Below are 13,656 nucleotides of genomic sequence, written 5' to 3'. Positions count from 1 at the left end.
CAAACCTTAGCCAGTAATAATTGGGGATTGTGAAATAATCTCCACGCCTACTTCATAAGTAAAGCCTAGTTGAAGTAACCTAAGCTTCGGACCCCTAAACCCCCCATTCCCTTTGGAAGGTTGACTTTATCTTTACTTACCTAGTGCATCCCCTAATGGTCTCTGTTTCCCCAAAGGAACCCAGCTAGCAGAGAGTCAACTTTGTTTGAAATCCCTGCAGGCATCTCAAAGCAACTTAGCACATAGGAAGTAATAACGATGAGAACAGAATTGGTCAAGATGATCTTCTAAGGCTCTGAATTCCTAATTGTATGTATTAATTCATAATTATTTCATGCTTCTCTACTTCCATTAACTGATCAGTTATGTTCAACTCAAAGTATATACGCTCACCCCTACTCAATTCAATGACAGATTGAAGCCTGTTATACCCAACCTTTACAACTTTCTTCTTTCCCGGGGTTCTCCATTCGTTGATATGCCCATCTTCCCTAATGTGCCTAATACCACTAGGATGAACTTGCACCAGAGAGTCATCACCAATCAAAGATATAGCAAGAGAAGGTGTAGTATCTAGAAATATACAAATACAAATTAAAGTAGTAATTTTTGTTCTTTCCTATTCGCTTACCTACCACCAAGCCACCTCGTCCTTTCTCATACATGTCATTCGCAATATAGGATTGTGATGCATATTCTCATACATGCTAAATTGCTAATCACTATGTAGGATTGTGACACATATATTTTTGTTGCAATTTATGAACTTTAGAATTATCATCTTAACATTTCTATTTGGATTGCCTTTATTAACTTGTATTTGTATTAATTCACCGATTTGGATAATTGGATTAGCTAGCTAGTTTTATATTAATCGCTATGTAGGATAAGGATCGTGACACTTTTTTTTTTGTCGCAATTTATGAACTTTAGAATTTTCATCTTAACATTGTTATTTGGATTGCCTGTATTAACTTGTATTTGTATTAATTCACCAATTTGGATAATTGAATTAGCTAGCTAGTTTTATAATTATATGAAGTCATTGTAAGAAAATAAAACTTTAGGCATTATGTGTGATATTTACTTATGGTGCGTAGTATAAGATGCACTATTTGATAGAAGTATTACTTAGTTTTAGTCAATCAACTAGTTTGTGCTCATGCGATGCCTCGGACATTGAAATTACATTTAAATAATGTTTTGAAAATATTACGTTAAATTTAAATAATATTTTGAAAATTACCTTAAGTTTAAAATAATTTTGAAAAATAGAAAAAAAATATATCATGTGAATAGAAAGATCATAGGAATGCAATTGTATACTTGTAAATATTACTATGCATAATTGCTTAATTGGTATTGAATTTAGAAAAATAGCATTCAAAGAAATAACCATTAGTATGTGATTGAATTCTTACAAATTAAATTATAGTTTAATGTGCAATTATTTAAAAGTTACTTTACTGGAAAATTACTTAAATATGAAGGTTGCAAGTATGAAGAGTTTTTTAGTAATAGATTGAAAACTAGTATAGTACCCGTGCAATTGCACGGTTTTAAGAGTTCAAATATTAAATCTAATAAAATCAAAAGTAAAGTTAACATAATGCATAATAGTGATATTTTTTACATTATTTGATTAATCATTCACAATAATATGTACCCCATCTTATTATGGTGCTCCATATCTTAATTTTAATTCAATGTTGAATAAAAAAAAAAAATTAAATTTAGAGATATCAATATGGCCTTTATGCATTTTACCTTTTAGATTATAATTACTCTTGTCCATTCATAATCTCATATATATTGCCTAATGTATACTTTTGGTTTAATCAACATAGTAAAATACTTTATCCGTTCATTAATGTGGTCATAAAATTTAAAATCAGGTACTTTAGTTACCCCCCAGATATATAAAGTTACCATGTTATGAATAAAATCATCCATATAAGAAAACCTATACTTTTGTATCTAATGGAGACCGTATACTTTACATTAAGGAAAATTTGATTCTAATAGTCCAACCTTTCGTCGGACTTAGTTTATTAATCCCACCTTTCGATTGTAGGTGATTAATCCCACCTTTACACCCCTTTCTATTTTATCCGGCCCAACAGGCCATCCCACCTTCTACAGCAGGTAACTTGTCCACGTGTTGCACTATGATTAGTCGAAAAGTAATTTTTTTAAAAAAAATTATCATTTTTTCCTCTTTTCTTTCCCCCTACCCTTACCCTCTTTTCTGGCCCTCACCTCCATGAAACTAATACACTCCCAGGCCCTAGCCACCTCTACCGCCCTTCCCGAACCACCTTGTTGCCCTTCCCTACTTCCCTAGCCACCCCAATCACCAACCAAGACCAAAATCCGTTAGTGCTGCCCTTCTTTATATTCCGGCGGAAACCTGAAACCCTAGGCCACCTGGTTTCCCTTTTCAGTTTCGATGGGTGGGGTTTTGGGTTTCAAGGGTTTTGATGGGTGGGGTTTCGGATTTGAAGGGTTTCAGTGAGGGTTTTCGACATTTTCGAGGCTTTAGGGTTTGGGGTATTTCGAGGGGTTTTTTTTTAGGATTTCCAAGGGTTAAGGGTTTCCGATGAGAGGGTTGGCCGGAATTGCGGAAAGAGAGAGGAAAGGGGAGCCGAGAGAGGGAGAGGGAGGTTAGAGGGAAGGGGAAGGACTGGCAAGAAATGGATGAAGTTGCCGCCTTGCCAGACAATTCAAGCTGCCGAAATCCATGGGAAATTTGGGAGTGGCTTAGGGAAAGGTGGGTCATGGGTGGTTTGCTGAAGATTTTTTTTTATTTTAAATACTTTTTGTTTTGTCAAAAAAAATTGAAAAAAAAAATTTCCGGAACAATATGTAACCATTCAGGTGTCTTAATAAAAAAAAAGGTATCCATTCAGGTTGCCCTAATAGAATAAGATGCTCCCTAAAAGTGGGATTAATCAGCTATAATCGAAAGGTGGGATTAATCAGCTATAATCGAAAAGTGGGATTAATAGACTAAGACTGCTGAAAGGTTGGATTATTATAATCAAATTTTCCTTAAAAAATTACACATAATTTACAAGAAAATAAATTACCTCTAAAGATCTTAATCATAACAAATTTTATTATAATAATGAGTCCTTGAATGTCTTCATTCACAAAATTTGACACTTATTCAGCATACTTGTCCCATAAAGTACATTTTTCAATTTGTTCTTCTTATCAATAATATTAAAGAAAACAATAAATTTAAGAAAAAATCAATTTATTGTAAAAATAAATCATGTACAATATATTATCTCATTGTTGATCTTCTATCTCATGTGGCAAATTGTAATTTGATGTAGAACTTTTCGACTCATTTGTCATCTCACCTATTCCTGTAATCGTTCGGATTACATCTATATATTAGACATCCAAAAAATATACTAATAATTAAATTTTTAAACAAACTGTAATTAAAAGGGACAAAATGCGTGTCATTAATTAAGTTGTAACCGTGAAATTTTACTAATTAAAAAAAATTTCATTTAACTACTTTTCTAGTATTTTGTAAAAAGGAAATGAATACAATCCATGTAGGAAGAGTCCAGCTTCTTTGCAATCATTGATCAAAGTCTTATAAAAAAAATTGATATTGTAAGTATGGCTAGTTGATCTATGTTGTCCAAAAATTTTCCCTACTCCAAAGTTAGAAATGTTGCAAGTTGAGCCTTCATTCACAAGTTTTTTAAATAGCTGAATAAGTAATTTGTTTTATACTGCTGCATATCTGATCCTACAGTTAAAATTGTATTAAGTGTATATGCATAAATAAAAAAAACGCATTATTAGTTTGAATAAAGTACGTAGTAAGAAAAATAAATTTACACCTTTTCATCAACCAAAACCAACGCAATTAAACTGATAATTTTAGGTTTATTGTAGTTTGGAATGTACCAAAGTCTCACAATCCTAACTTTGATCTTCCAAATATATTTAACAGGAGTGATATTGGTAATCATGGTGTATATGCCATTTAGAATTTAATAGTATATAATACAAACTTTTGGTTTTTATATTAACTTGATAATATATCAAAATTAATTTAGTATATATAAGTTCGTGGCATATCAAGATGTTACTAAAAAAATTCTTACTTTGTTATTTTTTTTTAAACTTAATTTTAGTGCATATCAAGGATGGTTATACATCGCACGGGTAGCTAAATTATGACCAAAAGTCCTACTTTGTTATTTTGATGGTAAATTTTTGTGGAATATCAAGATGTTACAAAAAATTTAAATTTACTACATATATCTATTAACTTACTTTAAGTTTAATATTAGCCGAATCAAATTGATTAAGGGCGCTGATAATGCCAAGGCAAAAACTTCACATCCAAGGTCAATTTATCTACCCGCTATCTCCCGTCAAAAAAAAAAAAAAAAAAAAAAAAAAAAACCACTACCTGCTATCCAATATTTTTGAGAATCTATATATATCAAACTTATTAAACATTCAATGAAATATTCTACAATCTTTTGATAATTTTTTGTCGCCAATAATTTTTTGTAGTATTTTATTAATTAAAATGTTAGTCAATTAATTCTAACTCCACCAACTGTTTTTTTTTTCGTCAAAATCCGACATTATGAATTTTTTATGTAAGAAAATCGGACTTACACCAATAATTTTTTTTCCCCAAAAAGTCTAGTACTATTCCTGTATATTTTAATTTTATAATCACTCTTGATATCTATTATTGGACATTCTTAAAGATTGGTTTCATACTTTCATAACATTTTTCAGTAGACAATGGTTTTTAGTCATCTATATTATTTATAATTTTTTGCCAGATTATTGCTAAACATAATGTTTAAGCAAAGTTGCAGTATTTAGCTTGTGATATTATCGGCAAAAAAAATTCTTAAAAGATTACAAAATATTTCATTAAATCAATACATTTGACATATATATATTCTCATGGTAGATGATTTGGGCTTGGAAGTGAATTTTTTTACTTTGGCAATATCAACATAAATATTAAATTGTTTAATATTTTGCATGGAAAGATTTACTTCTTTAAGGAAAAAAATATTATATAAGATTAATTAATAATATTCTAGGATATATGAACTGTTATATTTTTATTATATATGCGTAATATCTATAGGAAATAAAAGGTATTAAAAAATATTGAGTGAATTAATTGCTTTATTGTTTTGTAATTTATTCAAACTACTAATGTGTTCTGTTTATTTATGCACATAACAATTACTACAATTTTTATCAAAGGGATCAAAGATGCAAGCCAGTATCAAACAAACACTTATTCAGCGATTTGAAAAACTTGTGAATGAAGGCTCAACTTGCATCATTTCTAATTTTGGAGTAGGAAAAAATTATGGAAAGTATAGAGCAACTTGTCATACTTATAAAAAGAGCAACTTAATTGTCATACGTATAAAATCAATTTTTTTTATAAGACTTCAGTCAAAGATTGTGAAGAAGTTGGACTCTCCTTACACGGATTAGATTTAGTCCCTTTTCACAAAATACTTGAAAAATATTTAAATGACATTTATTTAGTCGGTAAATCTCATATTACCTTTTAAATGACACGTATTTTGTCCCTTTTAATTTCTGTTTGTTTAAAAATTTAATTTTTTTTAAAATTAATATATTTTGTGGTGTCTTATTGATGTAATCGGAACGATTACGGGAATAGGTGAGATGATAGATGAGTCGAAAGGTTCTACACCAAATTTCAAGCTGCCACTTGAGATAGAAGATCAACAGTGAGATAATTTATTGTATATAATATATTTGTACAAAATTATTTTTTTTTTAAATTTATTGTTTTCTTCAATATTATTGATAGGAAGAACAAATTGAAAACTACTTTATGGGACAAGTATGCTGAACAAGTGTCAAATTTTTTAAAAGATGACATTCAAGAACACGTTGTTATCATAATACAATTTGCTATGATTAAGATCTTTAGAGGTAATTCTATTTTATTTTAAATTGTGTTTTTAAAATTTATATAATTGAATATTGATATTTTTTTTGTTATTTAGATGAAGTTATTCTACAAAATTCACTTTTTACAACAAAGATATTACTTAATAAAGACATATCTAAAGTGTGTGATTTTAGGAGCAGGTATATCTTTGTTAATTATTATTATTAAATACGTGTATATCTTTGTTAATTAACTAACATATATCTAACTAATATTTTTTTACTGGTGTTAGCATTATCGGTGGAGATGATTCTCATTCACAAAATATAACTCAGTTGCCAAGTCAAATATCACATTCTTTGTCCGATGAATTTTTGATAATGTCTGAACGCGAGCAATTGGACGAGATATGTGAGACAAATAAAGTAAGTTAATTTGATAATTATGTGTGTATTAGTGTATATAAATTATTAAATATTAACAAAATTTATAGAATTTTGTTCTGAATAAAAATAACGCATATATAGTTTAGTTATATGTATAGATAGAATATAGTTTAAAAAATTAAATATTCTACTAGAATATTTTCTTTTATTAATACATTCTATAAGATTTTTTTTATTAATCCAATCACATAGGTCGTAATAAATATGGGATAATTAAATATTGCAGGATAATATATTCCCTTTGATATATAATAAAAGATTTTTCACCACACTTTTTTTTTTTAAAAAAAGAGATACATCTTTAAAAAAATCTAATTAATTAATGTTATATATGGATTTTACAGGAATGTTATTTTGTGACATTTGCTACCATCGTTGGTATATAATATGATACCGCGTGGTACTATAATTCTTGCAAACAATGTAACAAAAAGGTTGATTATGAAGGAGGTGGAAGATATTGGTGCCAGAAATGTGACGCACATGTGAAATCTGCTCCACCAAGGTACTTTTTCATAATATAGTACATGATTACATAAAATATTTTAATGTTTCATACTTTGTAATATTTACAATTCTATTCATGTAGGTACAAAGTGACTGTGACGGTGAAAGATGATAGCGAAATGGCAACTTTTGTCATGTTTGATCGTGAAATATTTTAAATTCTTCAAATATCAGCTATGGATTTGAAGGATAAGCTATCAAAGGTATTTAAAAATATGAGTATAACATTTGAGTTTTAATACTCATATTGGAGTATCCAACCCTTCTCTGTCCAACCATTCTAATACAATCTCTTTTTATGCAGGAAGGTAAAAATGATCCATATCCAAAAGAACTTGATTTACACTTTTGAACAAAAAAATTTTGTTCAAGGTTCAAATTTCAAAGTACAATCTCGAAAAGAATTGGGATAAGTTTACAGTCCTCAAAATAAGTGATGATGAGAATTTAATCAAATCCTTTTTGGAAGTCAATAGTAATGTGGAGGTAACTAATGATATTATAAATCTCATCATAAATTATGGTCAATTATGATGCAAAGTAAATTTTTAAATGTATTTTATTAATCAATATTTGCAGGATGATGATGTCGATGTCCAGTCTTCCAATAAACCAATAGAAACTTTATCTAAGAAAGAAAAGGTAAACTTTTAATATATAAAAATTTGATACATAATTAAGTATATAATTTTTGTTTAAAAATATATAATTGACTATTGTACTTAAAAAATCGTGAAACTTATAGTATAGGAATCTACATCTGTGATTTGTGATAATGGGGATCCAAGTGATTTCTTAATCACTCCAACAAAAGACCTCTTGAGAATGTTTCATTTGTTGAGATTGAAGGCGAATCAAGTTCTGCACAACACTCTACCAATATAAGGAAGATATAGTAAAACAAGAAAAAGAGGACAACACTAGCAAGGATTGAACTTTGTATGAAAGATAGTTTATGGGGTCAAAGCTTTTAGTATTATTGTTTTGTTTCCAAAGAATAATTGAATTTTATCTTTTAGTACAAATTATAATAAGATTCGTGGAATATAACTTTGCCTACTTTTGATTGTAGTAATTTTTACAAAATATTTTATTATTTTATTCGTCGTCTAATATTACATTGCTTATTTTATATTTGAATTGAATAGTAATAAGAATAATTAAATAATACACATGAAAAAATTGTTCTCCAAATGTTAATGCAAAAAATAATTCTTTGTTTGAGTTACATGTAGAATATATAATGGGCTCTATACAAAAATAAATAAATAAATAGTTGACAACAAACTTAAACATATTTAGGCATTATATATTCCTAAAAAAAAGGCATTATATATACATTTGTGTATTGACGTAAAATAATTCAAATGATCTTTTATACAATAATCAATCATCATATAGAGTAGGTTCATTTTAGTGCATCTTGCAGCTTATGACATAAAATGTAGATAATGGAATATACACTAGGCAAGGAAATAAGAATATATTTAGACGGCATACGCATAGTAAATAGATTGTCAAAATGATTTTCTTGATTCCAATATATCTAAAATATATGATTAGTTGATTAAATGACCAATTTAGGTATGTATGGAAAGATATACAACAACCTAACTATTTATTTCCTAACTATTTACTTTGTGTAATAAAATTAATATATTCACAGGGTAGAAAACTGATCTTATATAATTTTTTGGCCGACTAAATTATGAGAAAGTACCGGTAGTAAAAAAGTAGTTATGGAGATAATGGAATATACACTTGGAAAAGAAATAACAGTATATTTAGGTATAGTATATATGATTAAAATAGTTTAGTATTTCCTTATATGAAAATTTTATTTCATTCTATAATGATAAGCATAAAATATTTTATAAGTAATACTACTTTGATACATGGTAAGTTAATTATATCATATTGAAAAGAAAAAAAAGACACCCTTCTAAAAGATTTTTTTAATTGATTTTGGTCCAAAGGTATTGAAATTCATAAGTTGCATGCGGTAGAACTATACTTATTGCATATAATTTTAATGTTTTATTTTTGCTTTTGATGTCATACGCAAACAACTTCATATCAATATAAACTATGTCACATTAACAAATAAGTTCATCGTAATAAAGCTTAATTTTTATTATATAATTAAATTGTCCACATATTGTCAACAGATTTATCCATGGATCCAAATTTTGCACGGCTTGCAAGGCTGAAGAGAAAAGCGATAATCACAATGCAAGGAAGCGTAGAAATCGTGATAGTGAAAATCATGGTAATTTCTAATTTACAGATTGAATAAAATTACTCTCTCTATGGTCAGGCAAATTCAATTAAACATGAAAAATATATTTTACAGGTGATATAGAGCAAACAAAGGATAAAGACGTGCACTCAATTCAAAGGAAACCATTAGGCAACATTTCAAATGGTCAGGTCACTCCTACATTTAAATTTAGCTACAACACAATAGCTAGCATGTATAAACTACCTTTAAACTCTTTTTTTATTGATTTTTGTGGGTGAGGGGATGAGATGGATAGAATAAAGCGCAGCTATACAAAACTAGAAAATAATAAAGCACAACTACATAATAAGATATATGCATATACATTTGAAAATTTTAATTAGAAGTAGCATTCTTACAATTACTTGGTTTATAATTAATTGATTTTGAAAATTGTGATACTTAATACAATGTATCAAATTAAAGTAAGATCTCATAAGTTGAAGTCATTTTATTATTTCCATCATTGTTGCAAATACAATTATAATTTTTTTGTAAAAAACCACCAATCAAACAACTTTTTGGTTCTTAGTATTTTAATGTGCTCTGTTTGCCGTATTAATTTTGGATGATTTTTTTAAATCAAGTGCACTTTGTTCCCAACCAATTTCGGAGAATCCATACTTCCACTCTATGTGATGCGGCTCAACTTAGAAGAAAAAGTACCACTTTGATGCCCGGAAAAAAAGTAATTCAAAATGGAAGAATCATAATGTCAAGAGACAACAACGTTCCAAACTTGGTAACAATATCAGGAGGTACTACTAATTTTTGTATTGTTATTGGTGTTGATTAAAATGTACGTAGTATATTCTAAATGAAATGAATGTGTCTATTCAAATACAGGTGAGGGTAGCTCTACTTTGCCCTTAGAGGAAAATTCTACTATGAATGATGACACAACAGTTAACCAAGGTATTATATAACAAAAATGTAATAATTATTATTATAATTGAATAACGTTAGTTTTAAGTAATGCAGCAACCTCCTATGTAGGTGAGAGTAGCTTTGTTTTTCCCTTAGAAGAAAATCCCAATATCAATGACGACACTACAGATAGCGAAGGTATAACAATGATTATCATTGATTAAAGTTTTAAGTAATTCAACAACCTCATATTTTAATATTTATGAATTTTTGTGTTTAGGTGAAAATGATATCTCAGCTAACTCATTGAAAGGTAATGTGATTCTCCTTACAATTTATTTTCCTACCATGTATTAGTAATCAACTAACGTGGTTGTATCATAAAACAGAATACTGGGATATAGGAGATCCAGTATATACTTGTAGATTTTGTGGTGCGATGTTACGGTATGAGGAAAGACTAGAGAAGAAGCGGAATTCAAAAAATCCAAAGTTTTCCTTATGTTGCATGCAAGGGAAAGTGCAACTACCTTTGCTAAAGGAACCACCACCACCCCTTAATAGATTTTTGAAGAATATTGATGTTAAAAGTAAGCATTTTCAAGAGAATATAAGAGGTTACAACATGTTGCACGCATTTACGTCAATGGGAGGAAAGATTGACACAACAATTAACCAAGGTCGAGGACCTTATGTCTTCAAATTACATGGTCAAAACTATCATAGAATTGGAAGTTTGTTACCAAATTCTGGATCATCTCCAAAATTTGCTCAGCTTTACATATATGACACAGAAAATGAGGTTGCAAATAGAAAGCGTGCCATGAGGTATTTTTATAAGTTTCTTTCATTTTTTTCATAAACTATTAAATTTAATCAACTGATACATCGCTTATTAAGGACTAATTTAACATTTTTTTTATGGCCACACAAGAAATTCTGATGAATTCGAAGATGTAATTATTGATGACCTCAAAACAATGCTTGATCTACACAACCCTATTGCTAAAGCTTTTAGAATGGCAAGAGATCGATTTAATTCTAACGATTCTCAAAATGTCAAACTGAAACTTATCGGCAAACAGAAGACTGATGGGAGGACATACAACCTTCCAAGTGCATCTAAAGTGGCAGCTCTCATTGTGGGAGATATTGGATGTTCGGCGGATAGGGATATTATTGTTGAAAGACAATCAGGAATGCTACAACGAATTAATGAGCTTCATCCTTCTTACCTTGCTATGCAGTACCCGTTGTTATTTCCATATGGTGAGGATGGATATAGAGGTGATATTCCGTTGAGGGACACCGATGAAAATTCTATAAGGAAACGACAACGATTAAGTATTAGAGAGTATTTTGCATTTAGGATTCAAGGCAGGTTACATGAAGCTGCAACATTGTTGTTGTCAAGAAAGTTATTTCAACAATTTTTAGTTGATGCGTATACAATGATAGAGGCAGAACAACTAAATTACATTCGAACACATCAGAAGCAATTAAGGTCAGATTTATACAAGAATCTTGCTCATGATGTAATGAGGGGAGACACAGATCCATCCTCCATTGGAAAACAGGTAGTTTTACCTTTATCATTTACAGCAGGACTTAGGTACATGATGCAAAATTATCAAGACGCCATGGCCATATGTAAGTGTTATGGATACCCAGATTTATTTATCACATTCACTTGTAATCCAAAATGGCCAGAAATCAATAGATTTGTCCAAAAGAGGGGACTCAAATCAGAGGATAGACCTGACATCCTATGCCGAGTTTTTAAGATGAAACTAGATCGATTAATACATGATCTCAAAGATAAAAAAAATGTTTGAGAGAGTTAATGCTTGTAAGTTTGTAATGCTATTCTATTATGTCAATTATATGCTATGAGATTTTCGAATATTGATATTGTATCGTAAACATATTTGATTATCAGCTAAATGAAATAAGTTTATTTCTTTCAGTGGTTTACACAATAGAGTTTTAAAAGTGTGGTTTGCCTCATGCTCATATCCTTCTATTTTTACATCCCGATGATAATATTTCAACCGCAGGGGATATTGATAGAGTTATATCTGCTGAAATTTCGGATCCAATAGAGAGCCCTGAATTATATGAAATTCTTGGGGATAGTATGATGCATGGTCCTTGTGGTGCGATGAACAAAAATTCTCCATGCATGAAAGAGGGGAAGTGCTCGAAACATTTCCCTAAGAATTTCACTGAAAGCGCAAGATTTGATGAAGAAGGGTATCCAATGTACAAAAGAAGGGATGACGGCAAATTTATTAAAAAGAACGGAGTCAAACTGGAAAACAGATTTGTTGTTCCCTACAACCCGACACTCTTGCTAAAATATCAATATTGAATGGTGCAACCAACACAGGTCGATCAAGTACTTATTTAAATACATAAATAAAGGAAATGATCGTGTGACGGCTACACTTTTCTGGAGAAAATGGTGATAATGTTGATGAAATAAAGTCCTATTATGATTGCAGGTTAGTTTCCCTGATTCAACTTTTTAAGTTTCTTAAAATTATATAGTTATTTTTTTATTGGATGTACGTTGGTTAATAAAGTATTTATACATATGTTTTCAAAAAAAAAAGTATTTATACATATTTTCTAACAAATTGCAGGTATATTTCACCTTGTGAAGCAACTTGGAGAATTTTTGGATTTGACATGCATTATAACTTTCCTCCTGTTGAAAGATTGAGTTTCCATCTTCAAGATGAGCAAAATGTTGTGTTTGAAGACGATGATCCTATAGATTCATTCATAAACAAGCCTTCAATTGAGAATTCAATGTTCTTAGCATGGATGGAGTGTAACAAGACTAATGAGGAAGCTAGACAACTCACTTATGCTGAATTCCCAAAAAGGTTCGTGTGGATTAGAGAAGAAAAACTATGGAGAAAACGAAAAATTAAAGGACACTACTAAAAGTCGGCCAAATTGCGACCGTTTTTCTACGACCGTCATGAAAACGGTCGCAAAAAATGATATTTGCGACCGTTTTTAAAGCGGTCGCAAATTTGCGACCGTTTTTGGGCTATAAAACGGTCGCAAAGGTACTTAAATATATTTTTAAAATAAAATGCATGTGAAAATTTATTCAAAATTAAATTAATTCTGTTACGACCGTTAGTGGCGATCGCAAAATGCGTTAATTACGACCGCTTGAGAAACGGTCGCAAAATTACGAGCGCCATACCGGTCGCAAAAGTGCTTTTTTAAATTAAAAAAAGGGTATAAAAGGATATCACCCAAACCCTAGTATTAGAAGCAGCAGTCCTCATGCATCCTCTTCTCCTCACGCATCCTCTATCCTCTCTCTCTCCTCACGCATCCTCTTCTCCTCTCTCTTTTCTCACACCCTTCTTCTTTCTCTCTCTTCTCTTTCCTCTTTCCACCTCCCAGTGAACGACCCTCATCTTTTTCTCTTTCTCTTGCATCTCCTCTCTTCACTAACCCGAAATAGAGCAGCCGCCGTCACAAGAAAAGCCCACCATTAAAAGCAACACACGAAGTTTGGTGTTTATGGTCAAATTCGACCTTAAAAATTCCAGATCTGGAGTTTTCTTGGTCGAATTTGACCATATTAA

The sequence above is a fragment of the Chenopodium album genome, chromosome 17 (assembly GCF_948465745.1).
Source record: "Chenopodium album chromosome 17, dcCheAlbu1.1, whole genome shotgun sequence".
Taxonomy (NCBI): domain Eukaryota; kingdom Viridiplantae; phylum Streptophyta; class Magnoliopsida; order Caryophyllales; family Amaranthaceae; genus Chenopodium; species Chenopodium album.
Note: the sequence above shows the minus strand (reverse complement) of the source record.